The sequence below is a fragment of the Malania oleifera genome, chromosome 11, assembly GCF_029873635.1.
Source record: "Malania oleifera isolate guangnan ecotype guangnan chromosome 11, ASM2987363v1, whole genome shotgun sequence".
NCBI classification, from domain to species: Eukaryota; Viridiplantae; Streptophyta; class Magnoliopsida; order Santalales; family Ximeniaceae; genus Malania; species Malania oleifera.
Genome location: NC_080427.1, coordinates 25,780,998 through 25,804,781, shown reverse-complemented (window position 1 = coordinate 25,804,781; position 23,784 = coordinate 25,780,998). Strand labels below are relative to the sequence as shown.

Genomic DNA, 23,784 nt, shown 5'->3' with positions numbered 1-23,784 from the left:
ATTCCTAGTTGGCCAGCCATTGTAGATTCCACCTACGGGCCGCACAATCTTGTCATGAGGGGTTAAATCATGACACACAATTATCCACAGGGAAGATTTCAGTTATTACTATGTTTATACAGATTTACAGAGACAGAATATATATATATATATATTAGAAGTATTTTGAGTAGAAGCCTAAAGTATAGAGATGTTGAGCAATAGATAAAAAATGATGATTTATATTATTGGTACTGTACTTTACATATTCAGTGATACATGATTATATAGTAATAGATTTTCACAGTATTGTAACTCATTTGCACACACTAGTAATAGCATATCTTTTCTTACTGAGCTTTGACTCATCTTAATTACTCGTAGATAGAGGGGCCTCAGTATTGCCTTGATATTAGAGTGAGTATTTTTGGGAGTATTTTTGTATAGCCCGAGCCATTTGAGGATATTTCTGGGGAACAGTCATATATGTATATTTTGGGAAACAATTTAACACTTTGGTATTGTATATAATTACATATGGTTATGTTTATTTGATTTCTGCTTCTTGCTTTTTAGGTTGATGATTAGGTTTAATCCAATGTGGTATCAGAGTATTTTAAATGTTATAGTATAAAAATGAAAAAAAAAATCCAGTTAAATAGCAGGTCGTTACAAGTCCCACCTGAATGCAGCAAAAATGATACTCCAATATGTCAAGGGTACCATCACCGATGGTATGTTCTATTCATTAAGAGGTGATTGCAAACTTATTGGCTATTCAGAAAGCGATTGGAGAAGAGATCTTGATGAAAGAAAAAGCATGACGGGATTCACATTTTTCATGGGAGATACAACGTTTACATGGTCTTCAAAGAAGCAACCCATCGTAACATTATCATCATGTGAAGCTGAGTATGTTGCTGCCAATTCAGCTGTTTGTCATGGTATATTGATTAAGAATGTACTGAAGTATCTGAGATTTCTTCAAGATAACCCCACAGAAGTCTACATCGACAACCGATTAGCGATTGCAGTTGTAAAAAATTCAATTTACCATGAAAGAAGCAAACATATTGGTACTCGGTATCATTTTATCAGGAAGCATGTGAAGAATAAAGAAGTGGAGTTGATATCTTGCAGAACATATGATCAGATGGCTGATATTTTCATGAAGCCACTCGGGCATGATATTTTGGTAAGACTGAAGACAATGCTCGGAATGACAAAGAGTCAAGTTTAAGGGGGGGTGTTGAAATAGTAAACTTGACTGGAAATGGCCGGCAGCCCACCGCTGTTGTTTTTCTAGAATCGGTAGGCAACCTAGTCCACCTACCAGCCCACCTCCATTGAAAATTTACTCCCACAATTGTTGATTATTTATAATCAATAATTTCAAATATTTATTCTTCTATCCTTCAATTGTTTAGATAAGTAATTATAACTAGATGGTTTAATTGATTAATTTAGATGATAGGTACAAGATAAAAGGTTGGAGAAATAATCAAACATAAACAAAAATCAACGAAAAATCAGAAGAAAATCAAATGATGTCAATTAAAGAAAAATGTTTGGAATACTCAACTTATCCATACGAATGAGACCTCTCCTTTAGTAGTTAGAGTTAGATACAAACAATGTCTAAAACATAGATGAATAAAAAACATGCATGTAAATGTGGTATGCGAGAATCATATGCATGTACACTAGTCATGAACATCACACGTGAATGAATGGTGAGCATTCAATTTTGGATGTTTTCCATAGTTATTTTTAATGAATATTCCAACTTATTATATGCATGTAATTTGGAATTTAAAATATTTTAATTGCATCTACTCATTAGAAACATTATTGTTCCTATAATTGTGCATTTTTTAATTTTACATTTGCTCTGGTCTTATTTTCTGACTCCTTCTTCTAGGATTGACATTGATTTTTGTAGTGGCCAATCTTACCACAATTCTAACACTTGATCTGCTTTAAAAGTACTTGGATAATTAAATAAAAAAGTAAAATTTAGTTTTACATTAAGAGTACTTGGATAATTAAAAAATGCACAATTATAGGAATAATAATGTTTCTAATGAGTAGATGCAATTAAAATATTTTAAATTCCAAATTACATGCATATAATAAGTTGGAATATTCATTAAAAATAACTATGGAAAACATCCAAAATTGAATGCTCACCATTCATTCACGTGTGATGTTCATGACTAAATGTACATGCATATGATTCTCGCATACCACATTTACATGCATGTTTTTTATTCATCTATGTTTTAAACAGTGTTTCTATCTAACTCTAACTACTAAAGGAGAGGTCTCATATGTATGGATAAGTTGAGTATTCCAAACATTCATCTTTAATTGACATCATTTGATTTTCTTATGATTTTTCTCTGATTTTTGTTTATGTTTGATTATTTCTCCAACCTTTTATCTTGTACCTATCATCAAAATTAATCAATTAAACCATCTAGTTATAATTACTTATCTAAAAAAATTGAAGGATAGAAGATTAAATATTTGAAATTATTGATTATAAATAATCAACATTTGTGGGAGTAAATTTTCAATGGAGGTGGGCTGGTAGGTGGAGTAAGTTACCTACCAATTCCAGAAAAACAACAGCGGTGGGCTGCCTGCCATCTCCATTCAAGTTTACAACTTCAACATCCCCCCTTAAACTTGACTCTTTGTCATTCCTAGCATTGTCTTCAGTCTTGCCAAAATATCATGCCTGAGTGGCTTCGTGAAAATATCAGCCATCTGATCATATGTTCTGCAAGATATCAACTTCACTTCTTTATTCTTCACATGCTCCTTGATACAGTGATTCCAAGTATCAATATGTTTGCTTCTTTCATGGTAAATTGGATTTTTCGCAAGTGCAATCGCTAATCAGTTGTCGATGTAGACTTCTGTGAGGTTATCTTGAAGAAATCCTAAATACTTCAGTACATTCCTAATCCATATACCATGACAAACAGCTGAGTTGGCAGCAACATACTCAGCTTCACATGATGATAATGTTACGATGGGTTGTTTCTTCAAAGACCACGTAAACGTTGTATCTCCCATGAAAAATGTGAATCCCATTGTGCTTTTTCTTTCATCAAGATCTCTTCCCCAATCGCTTTTTGAATAACCGATAAGTTTGCAATCACCTCTTGATGAATAGAACATACCATCAGTGATGGTACCCTTGACATATCGGAGTATCCTTTTCGCTGCATTCAGGTGGGACTTGTAACAACCTGCTATTTAACTGGATTTTTTTTATACTATAACATTTAAAATGCTCTGATACCACATTGGATTAAACTCAATCATCAACCTAAGCAGCGAGAAGCAGAAATCAAATAAATATAACCATATGTAATTATATACAATACTAGAGTGTTAAATTGTTTCCCAAAATATACATATATGATTGTTCCCCAGAAATATCCTCAAATAGCTAGGGCTATACAAAAGTACTCCAAAAAATACTCACTCTAATATCAGGGCAATACTAAGGCCCCTCTATTTGCAAGCTTGATCTGCTCGCCTACTTAGATCACCTAAAAAATGTTAAAGTAATTGGAAAGAGCCAACGCTCAGTAAACCGAAATATGCTATTGCTAGTGTGGCAAATGAGTTACAATACTGTGAAAATCTATTACTATATAATCATGTATCACTGAATATGTAAAGTACAATACCAGTAATATAAATCATCATCTTTTATCTATTGCTCAACATTTCTATACATTAGACTTCTACTCAAAATACTTCTAATATATATATATATATATATATATATATATATATATATATATATATTGTCTTTGTAAATCTGTATAAACATAGTAATAACTGAAATCTTTCCTGTGCATAACTGTGTGTCATGATTTAACCCCTCATGACAGGGTTGTGCGGCCCGTAGGCGGGATCTACCTTGGCTTGCCAACCAGGAATAGATCACTATACTCTTTAGGTCTGATTAGCCCTCCTCTACCCATATCTGATGGGGAGTCTGTCCACTCGTGGGCTCTATGCGATCGACCTTTATACTATGTATTATTTGAATAGGTGGTTACATTCTATATACTGTATGTAGCTACGGTACTGTGCTCTGTAACTGTATGGTCCAACAAAGTCTAATACTATATAATACATCTCTATATACAACTATCTGTTTTACAATGATTCTGTAATAACTATATAAACCATGACGCTGTAGAAAACTATATCTATATCAACCGTGTTTCTGTAATTTACTGTAAATCTGTATGTCATGGTACTATAAAGCTGTATAATCATGGTATTTTTGTAATTTCTGTAAAATACATTCACTGTTTGTATATTCTGTAAAACACATCTCTGAAAAATACTGTAAAACATGTTTCTATACTATATCTATATTCTCAAGCCACACAATAATTTTAAAACATATTAATCATACTTGATAAACTATATAAATCTCTGCTATGAATAATACTTTGGTAGAATATATAAAAATTTATACCGAAATCATACTCGAATAACCTAGCATAGCATATTTTCCTTACCTAATTTGTGCTAAAATCCCCCTACTGTAGCGGGTCCTACACCCGTAGGGTTCTCCACTCAACACCCTGAAAACAATATTCGCTAGAACAGAATATCAATATTTTTTTGCCTACATCATTTCCTACAACTGACAGAAGGCCAAAATTTGACTAAAAGGCCTTACCCTAATTTTGGGAAGAAATTTGACTCGATCCCACCTACGATCCGTCCCAGCAAACTTGAAGAGAACTACGCTAGGAGCGTCGTGGTGCCTCCAATTGTCGATCTGGCGATGGGGCCAGAATCGAAAAGAGAAGAGCGAGAGGCCGTAGGAGAGAAGAGAGAGAGAGAGAGTCTGTGCTGAAATTCTACGTAAAAACTGAGTTTAAGCACTATTTATACTGTGGGATTTGTCGACGAGCCACGTCACCTCGTTGATGAGTCTTGTAGGAAGTTCGTAGACAAACCTGCACATTCGTCGACAAATTTCAGACTTCTAAAAAATCCTTCTCGGTATCTTCTCGTTGACAAAATGGGACCTCATCGACGAGATCTTGAAGTACCCTCGTCGACAAAATCCTTGTGTTCGTCAACGAAGTCGGCTGCCTCCTTCTATTACTATTTCCATTTCTCTCCCTCTTTATTATTTAAATACTATTATTCTTCGGGTCACTATAATAAACACCCATTGCATAACCTAATCATGCATTCCATGCTCATTTTCATTACCACGCATGCATAGTCATCTCTAATGAGTAGATAATCCTATTCCAATTTTCTGCAAAACCAGTGTGCCAAGGTGGTGAAATCAAGATCTAGTATTCCAAAAGCAGGCGGAACAGAACGGTCTCTGAACATCCTTTTAAATTCCTGACGAAGGGTTAGACTCATTGGGAAGGATCTAGAAGGTCAGATGAGATCTCCTGCACCAAATCATGAAGTTGTCCATCAAGATGTTCGAAAGATTAAGGATCGGATGGAGGTGGTAGCCCCCTCGTGGAGCAAAACTACACAACCTCCAGTACAGGTAGTCAAAAACAAGCTTTTGTTCCAACCACGATCAATGGAGTCGTTAGCTGGTCTAGGCCTAAGCCTACACGCATTTATCCTATCGACTCAGGACCTGAGACCCCAACCAGAGAGAGATGTCCAAGTTCTGCCCTTTATCAATCCTGATATTCAAGAAGAGAGAATAGCTGAAGAAATGGGCAAAGAGCAGATACCTAGTGAAGAAATGAATCATAAGAATGAAGTCTAGGAAGAACAGCTGCAAGCTATGCAAAAAGCAAACATATCTGGTTCGTCATATGTTTTCAATCCTTGTTTGATGCCGAATTTAATCTTACCTTCTGTGATGCCTTGAAACCCACCAAGTGGGGCCTGAGTGCCACGTGTTCCAATCACCTATATTTGATATCATAATTAATATGCACGTAGCGGAACATAAATAAATAACCTCAAATAAATACCAGAGTTCTATATAACAACCCAAAAACGAACATTACAACATCCAAATATCCATCTCCACAACCAGTATTTAAAACTTAATCTCGTACAAATATATCTATACATATATCAGTATCTCACAATACCCCAAAGAGAAACCAACAAAAACAGTCCCAGCCTAGGCCTTCAAACCTGATCTCCAGAAGAACCTGAAAAATTGTTAATCCACTAGGGTGAGACACTTATCAGTAAGGGTGGAATAAATTATAACAGTGTGTAACAAATGAGTTTTAATATTTACATATCAAAATAAACTGCTTCTCACATAATATCAATAACAATTGAGAAAATGTACCATTAATAACATTCCCGACATCTAATGTTATACACACATCCAATATGCAGATGTACACAATTTTTATGCAGGCGAAAGTCCCCAAGGATAGGGAAGATTACCAGCCTATATAAGTAGCTTCCCTCTGCTCTGGTACTAAAAACTACCTACTAGAGCACTCACCTTACTCAGTAAGCCCTCAGGTGAAGTATTACCTCGCCGCTAGTCCACACATATTTATTATTTTAAAGGTGAAGGTTTCCGAAGATTGGGATGTCTACCCGCTTATACAAGTAGCATCCTTTTGCACTGATACCAAGAAACTACCTAGTAGAGCACTCACCTTTCTCAGCAAGCCCCCAGTGGTATGTTTATCTCGCCGCATGCACACACATGCGTTCATAATATGCTATACCATTACTTTTATACTATAATTAAATTCATATACACGCAACACATCCACACAGGAATCATGCATTTCATACGTAATCTTCCAATGTCCTCACTACGTGGCCCACATAGAGCATTTGCGTACATGTCAGTACGTGGCCCACACAGGCACCTATGTACTTTTTATCTACACGTGGCCTACATAGGCACCACTACCCACATATGGTACATAACATGGCCCACACAGGCGCCATTATCCACACAGGATATAACATGACCCACACAGGTACCACTACCCACATAGGGTACATAACATGGCCCACACAGGCGCCATTATCCACACAGGATATAACGTGACCCACACAGGCATCACTATTCACCAGTATCCAATCCCCGTGACCTACCCATCATACATCAGTAGAACAAGCTCCTCGACCTGCCAATGTCCTACCCCATATAAATGACAATATGACAAGCTCCTCGACCTGCCAACGTCATATCATGATTTATATCTAGGCAATATAACAACCTTCTCATGCCAACATTATATTGAGATGCATACGAATAATCACACTAGTTAGTTCACATAGACGCATCAATGCTTTTCCACATAGGAATCCAACAGATCAATACATTTCCTACACAGTATCCCAACAGATCAATACATTTCCACACAGGAGTCAAACATAACAACTCATTCATCATGCCATAATCATTTCAAAAACTCCCATATGCAAACCCAAATGCCACAAAAATTTATATTCAATTTATTAGAAAGAAATTATTCTCATGCCACACGGTTTTAATATCATAAGCAATTATCCCCAAATATAACCTTAAACCAAAATCATTATTTTCCCAGTAATCAGGCTATTTTGAAAAATCATATAGATAAATAATAAATTTTGTATGCTCGTAAATAACTGGTTCACTTTAATAAAATACTAATATAAATTTATTCCCCTTTACCTGATTCCACGAATCACGCCTATAGGGCTTCCAAACTTATACCCGCGACGCTCATCCGAACCCTAATCAATCAAATCAACCCTAATAAAATATTATTTTAACCTTTCCTAATTTATAATAATTAAATACCAAATAATTTTCCTAGATTCTCGTGGTAGTGTCCGATCGCCAATTTGACTTAAAATTTAGGAAAATTTGAGACAAAAATAAGAATTTGGCTTACCCTAAGAACTATGCCCACGTTGCTCCTATGTGAAATCCACTTCAGTAGATATGTTGGTGGTAGATAATGGAGTTCAGTGGTATTTTCGGATTTTCAATTGGGCGAGAATCCACCGTGAAATCGTAGAAAGAAGAAGAGTGAAGAGCGTGAGAGAATATATATATATTCTCTTTTCTTTCCTTCCAGCGCGTGAGAAGAAGGGTTTTTTTTTTTCTTCTTTCCTTCTTTCCTCTTCTGCTCCAGGAAACTTAACCATTAAGTTTTCCTTTTTTTTTCTTTCCTTTATCCTACTTTACTTTATCATATACTTATATATATATATATATATATATATATATACATATATATATATATATATATATATACACACATATATATATATATATCCAAAATCCTCACATTTCTTATTTTAATTAATTTTATTAATAATAATTAATTAATTAATAATAATAATTTTTTAATTAATAATTATTTATTTATTTATTTATTTTTTGGGTCATTACACCTTCAAAGCTCAAAGTCCTGAATTTTGAGAAGTTTAGTGGGTCTGAATGTCCACTAGCTCACTTGAGAGTGTATTTACAAAAAATGGCTGCACATTGTAGCGATGATAATCTGCTTATCCAATATTTCCAAGATAACTTGACTGGGGAAGCCCTAAGATGGTATAATTGAGTAAAGATCCGCACATGGGAGGATTTAACTCGCACCTTTATCACTCAGTACAACAATGATATAGCTTCAGACAAGCGGACTTTATGAAATATGGAGAAGAAGGTAAGCAAGTACTCTTATGATCAAGAAGAAATGACAACACATAGTTATCCTCGGTTGGAAAAAGGAAAAACTGTTTGTTCATTTGATGAATTTTTCAAAGATCCAGGTGTTGACCACCAAGTTAGAGGTATTTATCAGAATTTTGCTGACTTGAGAATCACTGAAAAGTAGGTTAAGGAAGTGGTCAAAATAAAAAGAGTGCAATATACAAGGCCAGGACAAAGTTCTTCGAAAGGGGTTGAAAAAAGGAAAGAAAGGTGGACAAGTAACGTAGCACCCAGGGGTGCACAAAAACACATAGATTCCTTCAGTCCTTAACTAACTTTGGGGCAATGTAACTTACAGATGTCAGGAATGCCTCCAAAGGAAAATAAAAGAAAGGAAATTCAGCCTATCGTGATGACCTATGCATAATTATTCCCACAGTTGGTCGAAAGGCCTTCAGTTGCATCTACACCGGGAATGTTGATACAACCCCTTTACCCAAGGTGGTACAACTCAAATGTTCGATGTAAATATCACGTTAGGACAATAGGTCATTCAATTGAAAAATGCTGAACCTTTAAGTATAAAGTGCAATCATTGAGAGATGTTGGATGGTTAGCCTTCGAGGATAAGCAGCCAGGGATCCAAAGTGATCCTCTGCCCAATCATGGGGAAAGAAATAGTTAATATGTTATAAGAAGATCTAGGAGCAGAGGTCAGGCAAAAGAATATGTTAGTTATGGATCCTAGAATTATCGTAAGAAGTCTGAATGGATAGATTTACTCTTTGATCATAGGAGCAAAACACACAAGGGGCAAGTTTTGATTATCTAGTTTATTTCATGTAATGATGTTATTTTAATTCTCTTTCTTCTGGTAGTTTGTCGACACTGTTGTCTCGGACAATTTCCCTTTCATCAATGAAGTGAATTATGCATTTTCTCACATCACTTGTGTCATGAGTTCAGTTGCCAAAATTTGTTTGCTGATGTTTCGTGCAAGGATAAGGAAAATGATAATACAAATATTCATAAGCTAGAAAGTGATGTTAATTTTGAAAACCAAACGCGAGAGGTGGAAGTAGAAGAAGATGAAATAATTTCCCTCACCCTATGAACTCAGATGTTGCGAAGAAATAAAGAATCGTGAAGTAACTCAGTAAAATATTCGTGATGTGCCAAGAATTTCAAATCAATTCGCTATTCATGTTTTGATTGAATGATAGATGACCATCTTTGGCCGACTGGTATCCCTAAAAGAACTAAATATTGATTTACCATTTATTAACCCATTTGAGCTTAATTATTAAACCCATTTTTCTTAAAAGTCAGTTAACCACAAATTTAGCCTGAGTTGGGTCTCCTAGCGTTTGGCAAGTCATATGAGACAACAATAGGCTATCGAAATAAGGGCAGACCATTTTTCTGCTACCCAAAAAAGGGTCAAAAAAGAAATCCATTATAAGCATTTTTGAGCTTAGAAAATACAATTCTTGATTAACCGGTCGAAGGATCACACCCCACACTGGGGAAATTTTTTAAAAAATTAGCCCCAAATGGAGTCCACATCGAAATGGAGTTAAGATTCCTTCATGAAAGGAAAAGAAAAAGGAGCAGTAAAAGCAGAAGATATAGAAAAAAAATAAAAATAAAAAAAATAAAGAAAGAAATAAGGGACATACTTCATATGTGACATTTGGCCAATTTACCCTTGATAATATCAATAATTTTGAGCCTTATTTAACCTTTTTCTTCTTTAAACTATAACCCCCAGCCTACATTTACGGTCTAAATGAAAGTCCTGACCAGATTGGTATACATTATTGTCTCTAATGATTTGTAAGACTCAATGTTGAGTTTGTACTACGTAATAACCTGATCCTGAAAAGGTTCGTAGGCAGCTTATTCAAATAACAAGTTCGATCAATATTTTGCAAAATGCCTCAGCTCAAACTGGAGCAGAAAATATTATTATGAGGTGGGATTTTTGAGCCTTAATTTCTTTTTTATTCTGAAAACCTATATCCCTAAGCTTATGTTTCGTCCCGAGTCTTAAAAACCATCTTGAGATCAAAACATGGACTGAACTTGACTAAACTAAGGGCAACAATTAAACATGAGAAATGTCTAGTGGTTTCACAACAGAATGAGACAAAAAGAGGAGAAGTGGCCCTTGATAAAGCAGGGGCAGTAGAAGAGAAGATCATTCATTCAGTCTGGTAAATTAACAACAATGACATATGACTTTTGAATACTGGTATGAATTTTTTTTGTAATAGCATTGGACATGGTAAAACATTTATTTTGTGCAGGTCACCTTTTGATTTAACAAGTTGATGTCATAATTGTATAATCATTCCTCCTTGCTAAAAAAAAAAAAAAAAAAAAAACCTTTTCTAACTCTCGAGAATAGGGAAATCAAAAGGGTTCACCAGTATGCTTCTTGTTGAAAAAAGTACAAGCACGATCCACAAATATAACTAAGGCAGATCCCATGCTCAGGTGCCTTCATGAAGATTGGAAATGTGGACAAGGTCAACAATAGATAAATGGGGAAGAATCCATGTCAAGTTCCTGTGGAGTTGAATTAGATGCCTTCATATTAGAAGTAAAAATTAAGAGCATTTACCGACACATTTTAACTGGGGCAGATGTCATGTCAAGCCAAGTCAGATGCCTTCAAATCCAATTGGAATATGAAAACAGGGCCAAGATCAGTTAAATCCGTTCAACTGGAGCAGGATTTATGATTGAATTTCATTCGAGCCAAGTTAACCACCCCCATTAAGGAAATCGGGCCAAGATCAGTTGTAGATCCATTCATCTTGGGCAGGTTTTGGATTGAGTTTCAAAGGAACCAATTCAGGGACAACATGGCCAAAACCAAAGTTGGGGTTGTTGATTACAAATAAGTGATAATAAAAGGAGCTCACATGTCATAGCATGCAACATGCATACATATCCCCATGTTTAGGCCTCACATCAAACAACATGCATGTACCCTTGCATTCCACAGCATCACCGATAGCCACATTCATGCATCATATAAAATCATTCAGTCATACTTGTCTTGTCGTACATCTCTTCTCAACATTGTCCAAGCAACATTTGTCTCATTAATCTTTGACTCATTATTGTGTGCTTCGACATTTAGGTTCCTACACCCGAGGCACATCATCCTCATACTTCAGTGCTCGGGTTCCTACACCTGATGCACGTCATTCTTATATTTCAGTGCTCAAGTTCCTACACCCGACACAAGTCATTCTCATATTTTGGTGCTCGGGTTCCTACACTCGATGCACGTCATTCTCATACTTTGGTGCTCAAGTTCCTACACCCGATGCACATCATTCTCATACTTTGATGCTTGGGTTCGAACACCCAGTGTGAGTCACCCTTCGTGAACTATAGCTCGGGTTTCTACACCCGGTGCAAGTCACCCTCCGTGAACTATAGCTTATGTTCCTACACCCGATGCCAGTCCCCCTCTATGAACTATAGCTCGGGTTTCTACACCTAGTGCAAGTCACCCTCCGTGAATGCTCGGGTTCCTACACCTAGTGCATGTCACCCTCCAAGAATGCTCGGGTTCCTACACCCGGTGCAAGTCACCCTCCGTAAACTATAGCTCGGGTTCCTACACCTTGTACGAGTCACCCTCCGTGAACTATAGCTCAGACTCCTACACCCAGTGCAAGTCGCCCTCCGTGAACTATTGCTTGGGTTCCTACACTCGGTGCGAGTCACCCTCCGTGAACTATAGCTCGGGTTCCTACACCCGGTACAAGTCACCCTCCGTGAACTATAACTCAGGTTCCTACACCTAGTGCAAGTCCCCCTCCGTGAACTATAGCTCAAGTTCCTACACCCGGTGCAAGTCACCCTCTGTGAACTATAGCTCAGGTTTTTACACTTGGTGCAAGTCACCCTCCGTGAATGTTCAGGTTCCTACACCCAGTGCAAGTCGCCCTCCGTGAACTGTAGCTCGGGTTCCTACACCCGATGCAAGTCACCCTTTGTGAACTATAGCTCGAGTTCCTACTGTAACGGCCCGACCCCCTGAGTGGGCCCGGAGTGCTACTAATCCATTCATTTACCTAATAATTGACATTCTAATATCATTTATGCAGCAGAAAACATAACTAAAATCTTTCAAAAAATATAATACCAGAGTTTTCTACATCCATCGACATTCTAACATAAATCATATATCCACTTGTATTCACATATATTCATATCTCTAAAATATAACCTACACTTCCAGTATTCACAAACACTAGTATGTTTCATAATCATCCATTTCTCAGAAGATTTAAAACATAAAACATAAAATATTTACATCCCAAAATATTATCAAAATTATAAACTTTTTCTTAAAAGTGTTATAACAACTCGAGCTCTCTAAGCTCGATCTCGTGGAGGTCCTGAAAAAGATTAGTTCATATTCGGGTGAGACACGTCTCAGTAAGGGAAGAAACAATATATTAAAACAGTGTGTGACCAACATGAGGTTTGTGTATAACATATTATTCATCATATGCAAATCATTAATATAATTTTTGAAATCATTTTCTGATCCTATTAGAACATATGCAAGATATTTTACTATGAGATTACCAAAGGATAGGGTGATTACCCGCCCATACAAGTAGCACCCCTCTGCTCTGATACATTAAGCAACCCAAAGGTCACAGCTAAAGCATACTAAGGCACTCACCTTACTTAGTAAGCCCTCAAGTGATAAATTAATCTTGTACTCACATAGTTCATACAAAAGTTTACCGATGAAGGCTCCTAAGAATAGGAAAATCTACCCACCCAGACAAGTAGTTTCCCTCTGCCCTAACATGTTATGCAGCTTCCTGCTACACCTGGTACAACCAGGGAACTCGCCTTTCTTAGCAAGCCCTTGGGCAAAGAGTTTGCCTTGCCCAAACATAATATGTTCTACTAGCATAAATACTGCTAATACCATAATACATGATTTTGTTTGCCATTATTCTGCAATTCTCAACTATTCATGTTTCCATCTTTTACTTTTCATTTTATTTCACTTTATATGACTCTTTCTCATTTTACATTGTTCACATTTCATATTTCATATCCATTTCATTCATTTCCATTTTCATTTCATTTCATTTCATACCCAGCATCTTTCAGCTATTTTACTTAACATTTTTCAATTGTCATAAATTTACCCAACATCTTTCAGCTGTTTTACCCAACATCTTTCAGCAGTTTTACCCAACATCTTTCAATTGTTTTACCCAGCATCTTTCAGCTGTCATACATTTACTCAGCATCTTTCGGCTGTTTTATCCAACATATTTTATCTGTTTATATGGTTGCATTAACACACACAAGCAGCATATTTCATATAACATTTTCATACTCAGTTCATTTCTTGAATATCTTGCATCTCATACATATGACATATTTTCACACAACATTCCTATTTACTCATGCCACACTATTTAGCAGTAAAATTCATATGTATTTCCTATAAAATAAGCCAACCCACATTTAACATTCATATATTAGAAAAAATACCTTTAATATCTTACATAATTATTCTGAAAAATATTTTACTTTCATCAGTTCAATTTCACATATATGTATCTAATAACACATCCCAAGGCTCAGAAAGTATAATTTAAAGGATTGACATTTTAAACCTAAGTCGAAACATATACACGTACATATAACACAATTCATCTTTCATTAAATTCATAAAAAATCTTATTTAATATATATTTTTCCCTTACTTGATTTCTTGCACTACGCCAATAGAGATCCCGAAAAGATGCCTGCGGCACTCACTCGGACCCTGAAATTAAAAATTCTAGTTCCATTAAATTAACCCTAAATAAAATATTATTTTAATATTTCATAGGCCCATGAATTCCAAATCATTAATTATACCCTCAAATATAGCCAATTTACTTAATTTTCCAAATCCCACTCTCGCTTTGAAGTGGGACCTAGAAAACCCCAACTGAAAATTTACTCAAGACTAGGACACCGTGGTGGTGCCTGATCATCGATTTAACAATAGATTTAAAGCGAAATTGAGAAATTAGGAAAAAAATGTCTTACCCCAAGAATAGTGCCTAAATCGCTTCCACGGCAAATCTGCTCTAGTAGAAATGGCGGTAGTGGAACCAGGAATCCAACGTCACCTTCCGTTTCCCGATCCATCGCAAATCCGTCGAGAAAATATGAGAGAGAGAGAGAGAGAGAGAGAGAGAGAGAGAGAGAGAGAGAGAGAGAGAGGAGAGAGAGATGGAGACAGAGGTGTTGGCTGGGCGCAGAAATTTTCACAAAGGGGTGGCCACCTTCTCTACTCTGAAGAAATTTAATGGATCCTTTACATATATAATAATAATAATAATAATAATAATAATAATAATAATATATTATATTATATAATTTAATTAATAATAACTTTATTTAATTTAATTTTAAATTTAGATTTTATTTATTTATTTATTTATTTATTTTTTTTTTAATTATTATTATTATTATTATTATTATTATTATTATTATTATTTTGGATCACTACATCTACACCTAGTGCAAGTTACCCTCCGTGAACTATGGCTCGAGTTCCTACACCAGGTACAAGTCACCCTCTGTGAACTATAGCTCGAGTTCCTAGACCCGGTGGAAGTCACCCTCCGTGAACTATAGCTCGGGTTCCTACACTTAGTACAAGTCGCCCTCCGTGAACTATAGCTGAGGTTCCTACAACCGGTGCAAGTCGCCCTCCGTGAACTATATCTCGGGTTCCTACACCCGGTGCAAGTCATCCTTCGTGAATTATAGCTCGGGTTCCTACACTCGGTGCAAGTCACCCTCCTTGAATTATAGCTCAAGTTCCTACACCCGGTGCAAGTCACCCTCCGTGAACGCTCGGGTTCCTACACCCAGCGCATGTCACCCTTTGTGAACGCTTGGGTTCCTACACCCAGTGCACGTCACCCTCTGTGAACACTTGGCTTCCTATACCTGGTGCGAGTCATCCTCAATGAACTATAGCTCGAGTTCCTACACCCGGTGCCAATCGCCCTCTGTGACCTATAGCTCGTGTTCCTACACCCGGTGCAAGTCACCCCCCAGGAACTATATCTCGAGTTCCTACACCCAGTGCAATTCACCCTCCATGAACTATAGCTCGGGTTCCTACACCCGGTGCGAGTTGGCCTTGGTGAACTATAGCTCGAATTCCTACACCTAATGCAAGTCACCCTCCGTGAATGCTCAGGTTCCTACACCCAGTGCAAGTCGCCCTCCGTGAACTATAGTTCAGGTTCCTACACCTAGTACAAGTCACCCTCTGTGAACTATAGCTTAGGTTCCTACACCCGGTGCAAGTCACCTTCCATGAACTATAGCTCGGGTACCTACACTTGGTGCAAGTCACCTTCCGTGAATGCTCGGGTTCCTACACCCAGTGCAAGTCGCCCTTCGTGAACTATAGTTCGGGTTCCTACACCCGGTGCAAGTCACCCTCCGTGAACTATAACTTGAGTTCCTACACCCGGTGCAAGTCACCCTCTGCGAACTATAACTTGGGTTCTTACACCCGGTGCAAGTCACCCTTCGTGAACGCTCGGGTTCCTACACCCAACGCATGTCACCCTTCGTGAACGCTCGGGTTCCTACACCTAGCGCACGTCACCTTCCGTGAACACTCGACTTCCTACGCCCGGTGCAAGACGCTCTATGCAAGTCACCCTCCGTGAATTATAGCTCAGGTTCCTATACCCGGTGCGAGTCACCCTCCATGAACTATAGCTCGGGTTCCTACACCCAGTGCAAGTCGTCCTCCGTGAACTATAGCTTGGGTTCCTACACGCAGTGCAAGTCACCCTCCGTGAACAATAGCTCGTGTTCTTACACTTGGTGCAAGTCACCCTCCGTGAGCTATAACTCGGGTTCTTACACCCGGTGCAAGTCACCCTCCGTGAATTATAGCTCGGGTTCCTACACCTAGTGCAAGTCACCCTCTGTGAATGCTCGGGTTCCTACACCCAGTGCAAGTCGCCCTTTGTGAACTATAGTTCAGGTTCCTACACCAGGTGTAAGTCACCCTCCGTGAACTATAGCTCGGGTTCCTACACCTGGTGCAAGTCACCCTTCATGAACTATAACTCGGGTTCCTACACCCGGTGCAAGTCACCCCCTGTGAGCTATAGCTTAAGTTCCTACACTCGGTGCAAGTCACCCTCCGTGAACGCTCGGGTTCCTACACCCAATGCATGTCACCCTCCGTGAACACTCGGGTTCCTACACCCAGTGTATGTCACCCTTCGCGAATGCTTGAGTTCCTACACCCGATGCAAGTCACCCTCGTTGAACGCTTGGGTTCCTACACCTGGTGCAAGTCAACCTCCGTGAATGCTCGGGTTCCTACACCCGATGCAAGTCACCCTTCGTGAGCGTTCGGTTTCCTACACCTCGTGCAAGTTATCTTCATGAGCTCTCAAACCTAATGCAAGTCATTTTCACGGACCATTTTAGTCTTCTTGTTACATTTGGCCCAGTCCAAAATCTGCGTCGTTTATTTTTGCAAGCCTTTTGCTACAAAAACATAGGAGAATTCCTACCGTTACATTGAAACAACGAAGCCTACAAAGAGGGGCAGCTGTAGACACCCTCTTTTTTTCTGCGCCAAATACAACAAAATTATTATTATTATTATTATTATTATCATCATCATCATCATCATCACTATTTCAAATATTATTTTATTATTAGGGTATTATTATTATTATTATTATTATTTATTATTATTATTATTATATTATTATTATTATTGCTATTATTATTATTTTCATTATTATTATTGTTATTGTAATTATCATATCATCATCATCATCATCATCATCATCATCATCATCATTATTATTATTATTATTATTATTATTATTATTATTATTATTATTATTTTTCTATTATACTATTATTATTTTATCATTATGGTTATAATTATTACTATTATTATCTAGTATTATCTTTGTTCCTATTATTATTATTATTATTATTATTATTATTTAGTATAATAAAGTTTTCTTAAAAAAAAAAAGAGAAAGAAGAAGAAGAGAAGATAAGAAATAAGGGGCAGAAGCCCTAGGGTTCCCTGCTCCCCCTCCCCTCACCTTTTTTTTTTTTTTTATATAAAATCCCCTAAGCTCGCACCAAAAAAACCTAATCGCTCCTAGCCTCTCTTCTATTTCTCCCTTTCGCTACAAAAGCAATGGCGGCCCCTCACTCCCCTCTCTACTTTCTCGCACAGATCACCCACATCCGTCACCCACTCTCTTTCTTCCTCCTCCTGCTCCCAGCCTTCTGGCTCCGACCATCTTCCAGAATCCCACCCACTCGAGCCTCTCTATATCACTGCCCCACGACCAGCACTACCATCACTTGACCAACCCTTGCCTCACTCTTCCCGGCTTCTCTGAATCTCTAGCAAACCTCCATCACAAACCCAATACCAGCACAAGCTCTGGTAACCCACACACGTGGACCGTAAAATAGAAACGTGGATAGCTGGTGCGTAATTAAAAAAAAAAAAAATCCTAATCGCTCCCAGCCTCTCTTCTATTTCTCCCTTTCGCTGCAACAGCAGCAGCGACCCCTCACTCCCCTCTCTTCTTTCTCGCACAGATCACCTACAACCATCACCCACTCTCTCTTTCTTCCTCCTCCTGCTCCCAGCCTTCTGGCTCCGACCATCTTCCAGAATCCCACCCGCTCGAGCCTCTTTATATCATTGCCCCACGACCAGCACTACCATCACTCGAGCAACCCTCGCCTCACTCTTCCTGGCTTCTCTGAGTCTCCAGAAAACCTCCATCACAAACCCAATACCAGCACAAGCTCTGGTAGCCCACACGCGTGGACCGTAAAATGGACACATGGATACCCGGTGCTTAATCCAAAAAAAAACCTAATCGCTCCCAGCCTCTCTTCTATTTCTCCCTTTTGCTGCAACAGTAGCGGCGGCCCCTCACTCCCCTTTCTGCTTTCTCGCACAGATCACCCACAACCGTCACCCACTCTCTCTTTCTTCCTCCTCCTGCTCCCAGCCTTCTGGCTCCGACCATCTTCCAGAATCCCACCCACTCGAGCCTCTCTATATCACTGCCCCATGACCAGCACTACCATCACTTGAGCAACCCTCGCCTCACTCTTCCCGGCTTCTCTGAATCTCCAGTAAACCTCCATCACAAACCCAATACCAGCACAAGCTCTAGTAGCTCACACGCTTCCAACAACCCCACGATCCCTTTTCTTCCTCACCCGTAACCCACGCAGCAACCCAGGTCTGGCGGCGAAGTTCCCAGCTGCTCCTTAACCGGCTCCTGCTCCCGAAGAGATCCCGCAGTGTCCTCACGCTTAATCTGACCAGTGGCAGCAGCAGGTTTCCTCAGTTAGCCTTTTCTTCGGCAAAGCTCGTCCTTGGCCAGCGCCCAGCTCTCCCAGTCGAAGACACCATCTCCATTGTTATCCCAGTACGATGTCGTACCAGACCTGTCGCAGCTTTGTCGGCGCTCACCGTCACTGCCCACCATTGTCGCTCCCTGTCACCAACGCCATTGGTTTAAGCCTATGCAACTCCGACAACAACCCACTCCTTCCGGCCGCCTCTCCTCTCGGCCAACCTTCACAGCATAGCAACCCAGCCATTGACGACCATCCATTGCCACCTAGAACACCAGCAGCTTTCCTCTATAAGCTCCCCTGCACACACACAAACACACGCACACACACACAGTGAACCAACAAACACACACACACACTGCCAGCATACACATGCTTTATTATTATTTTTAGTGTATCAAAATTCAGTTTTTTTTTTTTTTGTTTGCATGTGTTGTATTCATATATATACATATATATATATATATATATATATTACATATATTTTTGTATAATTTGTTTACTTATTTATTTTACATGTGTATTAGTAAATTTATAAAAGGAGTAACCTAAAGACTTTTTAAATTTACTTAGGGATAATTTCGTAATTAACCATTCGTAAGAACGGATGTGTAGAGGGTGCTTGTATTTTCCCCTCGCGTAACCGAACTCCCTACCCCAGTTTTGTAACGTAGACTCATTCTACCCTTAAACAGGTAGTAATTAAGTGTTCTAACCATACTAAAAGGTCAGTGGCGATTTCATTTCTGTTTTGTCCTGAAAAATCTAAAATAATTTTTATTTCGCCACCTCGGGGCACCCGCGCTCCGAGACGTTGCGACAATTACAATGGATGATTGTGCTAATGATTTTTTATATATTTTTTTTAAGGTATCCATGAATGTTTCCCTTAGTGATGAAAAAATTAGTTTTTTTTTTCAAATATTTCATTTAATCGTGAATAAAATGTTTAAAATTTTTGTTTTCCAAATATACATACAAGATTGTTTTAAATAAGAAGTTGATATTTTTTTTATTATAAAAAAATTTATTTATTTTTATTGCCCATACATCGGTGGGAAAGAGTTATAGATTTTTTCTAAACTCAACATTTGATCATCTTGCATTGATTCAAAAAAAAAAAATTAAAATTAAAATTTTGATTGGTAATTTTGTGTAAATTTTAAATTATTTTCAATAAGTATTAATCTTGCTAATTAACCTTATTCAAACAAACAAACAAGAGAGAGAGAGATAAAATCTTGATTGATTGTTATGTTTAAATTTTGATTGGAACTTGGATAAGTACTAACCTTGCTAGCATAAAATATTGAATAAAAGTATACTCCTATAATTAAATAAAAAAAATCTAATTATAATATTAAATTCTCAGTTACATATTTGGGTGCGCCTTTGGTGTCTAGAAAATTGTCTTCTAGGACATTGGAGCCTCTTGTGGAGAAGATTAGAAAGAAAATTGTAGGATAGAAATCTAAGTTTCTCTCGTAAGGTGGAAGATTGATTTTATTAAAACATGTGTTGTCTAGCATGCCTATTCATTTGATATTTGTTACTTAGGTTTTGCTGGTCACATATTCTCGCATTAACTCTCTTCTTTCTAATTTTTTATGGGGAGAGGTAAATGATAAAAGCAAGATTCATTGGTGCTTTTGAGGGAAAATTTGTAAACCTACCTCGGAAGGGGTTTGAGCCTGAAAGATCTTAAGGAAGTTCAGAAATCTCTTCTCATGAAACTTGCCTTCAGATTGATCACCTCTAACAATTTGTGGGCAAGTTTTTTCAGGGCTAAATATTGTAGAAATGATCATTTATTAATAAGGAAGGGGAGACCAAATGACTTTCGGTTCTAGAAATCAATTATGGCCACCATTCAAGAAGTTATGGATAATGTTAAAATTTTGGTGAGAGGTGGGAACTCTTCTTTTTAGTTCGATAGGCGGCTGTCATCAAGCTTATTATCTGTAAGTACTGAGGATATTTTGAATAAGAAATTGTGTATTAAGGATTGCTGGCTAAATAATAATTGGAACTCTAATTTAGTATTAGAATAGGTTGGTGCCGATAAAACAAGGGAAATTTTGCACCAGGTGCTAGCGGGTAAAAGTGGGAAGGATACTTTTGTTTGGAAGCCTGCCCCTAATGGTAATATCTCTACAAAAATGGTTTGGGTGGTAGTGAGGAGCAGAAGTGATAATTTTGTGTGGAATGACTAGTTTTGGCATTCTTTATTGCCTAGAAGAATCTCAATGTGTTTATGGAGAGCCTGATTTAGATGCTTGGCTGTACATGATAGAATTCAGGCTAAAGGAATATCGATGACTTCAGCTTGTGATTGCTTTGTTCAGAGAAGCCAGGTAAACATTGATCATATTCTTTTTTTAGGTGAGGTGGCTTCAGAGGTTTGGCGTCAGTAGTGTGGCTTTGGGGATTCCTTTCCAACGATCTCTTCCCTAGAAAAACAAAATGGCAAATTGGTTCCACTATGCTAAAAAATCGTCTATTAAAAGTATTTTAATTGGACTGATTCCGTGTTTGATTACGCGGTGCCTCTTGAATCGAAGATGTAAAGTAATAATGGAAGGAGTTTATCAAAGCGTAGATTAGATGTGGAGAAATGTTCGATTATGGGTTAGTTTTATTACTGAGAGCAACAATTTTTTCCAAAAATTGAAGAAGTCGGACATTAAGATTTTGAATGAGTTTCAAATTAAGCATCGGGGAGTTTGCGACAGACCTAGAAAAATTATTTCGTGGGTTAAACCTCCAGTAGGGTGGATAAAACTTAATTGTGATGGGAGTTATAGGGGCAATCCAGGTACTTCAGGAGGTGGAGGAATTATTCGGGATTGCCACGACATGGTAAAAGCGGTTTTTTCATGTTATTCTGGCAATGATACAAATAATAGTGCAAAATTAAAAGCAATGAGGGAAGGAATTCATTTGTGCAAACGTTTGCATTATTTTAATGTGATTATTGAAAGTGACTCAAAAATTGTAGTTGATTGGCTTCGGAAAGGTAGATGTACTTTGTGATATCTTTGGAGATTTTGAGAGGAGCTTGTGGTGGATTTAGAAGGAGTGAACGTCATGGCGATGCATCAATATAGGGAAGGCAATAGTGCGGTTGATTTTCTTGCTAAAGAAGAGAAATGAGAAACAATATAATTTATGAAGAACAACACCTTCTACCACGTTATCTAAAAGCTATTATTCAGATGGATACGTGAGGTCTCATTTCCATTCGTCATTAGTTCAACTCTAGAGTTTCGTTTGGTGTATTTTATTTTGATTTTGTGTTTATATTTTTATCTTCTTTGTTAGTTATATTTAGTTTTGTTGTCCTAATTTGATTGGTTGTTGGTGTTGGATTTTTTTGGGAGGGTTTTTCTATACTCTCCCTTTTGTTTTATCTTGTAACCACGACATTCATCCACCAAAAGTGAAGGTATATTAATAAATAAATGAATGTGCAGCCCTTTTTTTAAAAAAAAAAATTATTATATTTTTTATTATAGGTGTTATTTATTATTGTTGTCCATGGACATCACGTGCGAGGGAATGTTAAAGCTTGATATATATTATTGGTCACAACCTAACAGTTTGTAAGGGTGGTAAGGGGATGAATCCAGTAACAAACACAAGCACACTAAACACACAGAACACAAGGAGATTACGTGGTTCGGCCAAACTCAGCCTACATCCACAGGAGAGAGGGAATCACACTATATTATCAAGAAAAATATAGTGGAGGAGGAGAACACACTCACTCACTCAACTCTATCTTAAACCCCTCTGCCACACTCACACAACACTCTCTATTCTTTTCTGCTGTATATTTTATTTGCACACTCACTCACAGCTTTACAATGCATTTCATATATAAATATATAAGAGAGAGGAGCATTGTGATGGAGCAGCATTGAAAACGAAATGCATGCTCAAGGCTGCGCATGCTCCACGAGTTGTGCCTTCCCAAGAAACAATAAATGCACCCACATGGGTGGGTCAACAAATCATCCCCTCCAAATATGTGGGGGCAACCAAATGTCTGCTACTCTATTGCTGCAACACTGTGACCTCGCCCTAGACCCAAGGCATCCGCACCCTCTTAAGAGAGCACCTACACCCCCTTGCAGAGGTGCACATGCAGGGATGAACTTCTAGATTATTTCAGTAGATCTAGGAGACCCACTAAATCTGAGCATAACTCCAATTTCTCTGTAGTCACTGTCTTTGTCAACATATCTGCTAGGTTTTGATAGCCAAGGATTTTCTCAACTGCTAATATCTCATCGAGAAGAGATCTGATGAAGTGATAGCGGAGTCCAATGTACTTGGACTTTGAGTGGAATGCTGAATTCTTCGCCAAGTGTATAGCAACTGTCACTATACAAAACACTCTTCATCAACTTGAAACCCAACTCTATTAACAAATCCTGTAACCAGATCATTTCTTTGCTCGCTTCTGTAATGGCCACATAATCTGCCTCTGTAGTGGATAAAGCAAAAAACTTCTGTATCTATCATACCGAACTAATGGCAGTAGCACCTACAGTGAAAACATATCTAGTAGTACTTCTTCAGTGATCTATCTCGCCAGCAAAGTCTGTATCTACGTTTTCCTGAAAAGTCAAATCACTTTTGCCAAAGTATAAACATTTGTTAATTGTACCTTGGAGATACTGTAAAATCCA

The 23,784-nt window shown here is 37.8% G+C and overlaps 1 long non-coding RNA gene across 1 annotated transcript; it reads right to left on the bottom strand.

Annotated features, from left to right (window-relative positions):
* Positions 1–6,046: 6,046 nt before the first annotated feature.
* On the bottom strand, positions 6,047–14,852 carry LOC131168630 (uncharacterized). The gene is made up of 3 exons (XR_009140362.1): positions 14,738–14,852; positions 14,407–14,468; positions 6,047–6,170 (listed from the first exon to the last, which is right to left on the bottom strand). It is a non-coding gene; the product is annotated as an uncharacterized LOC131168630 (long non-coding RNA).
* Between the last annotated feature and the right edge of the window lie 8,932 nt (positions 14,853–23,784).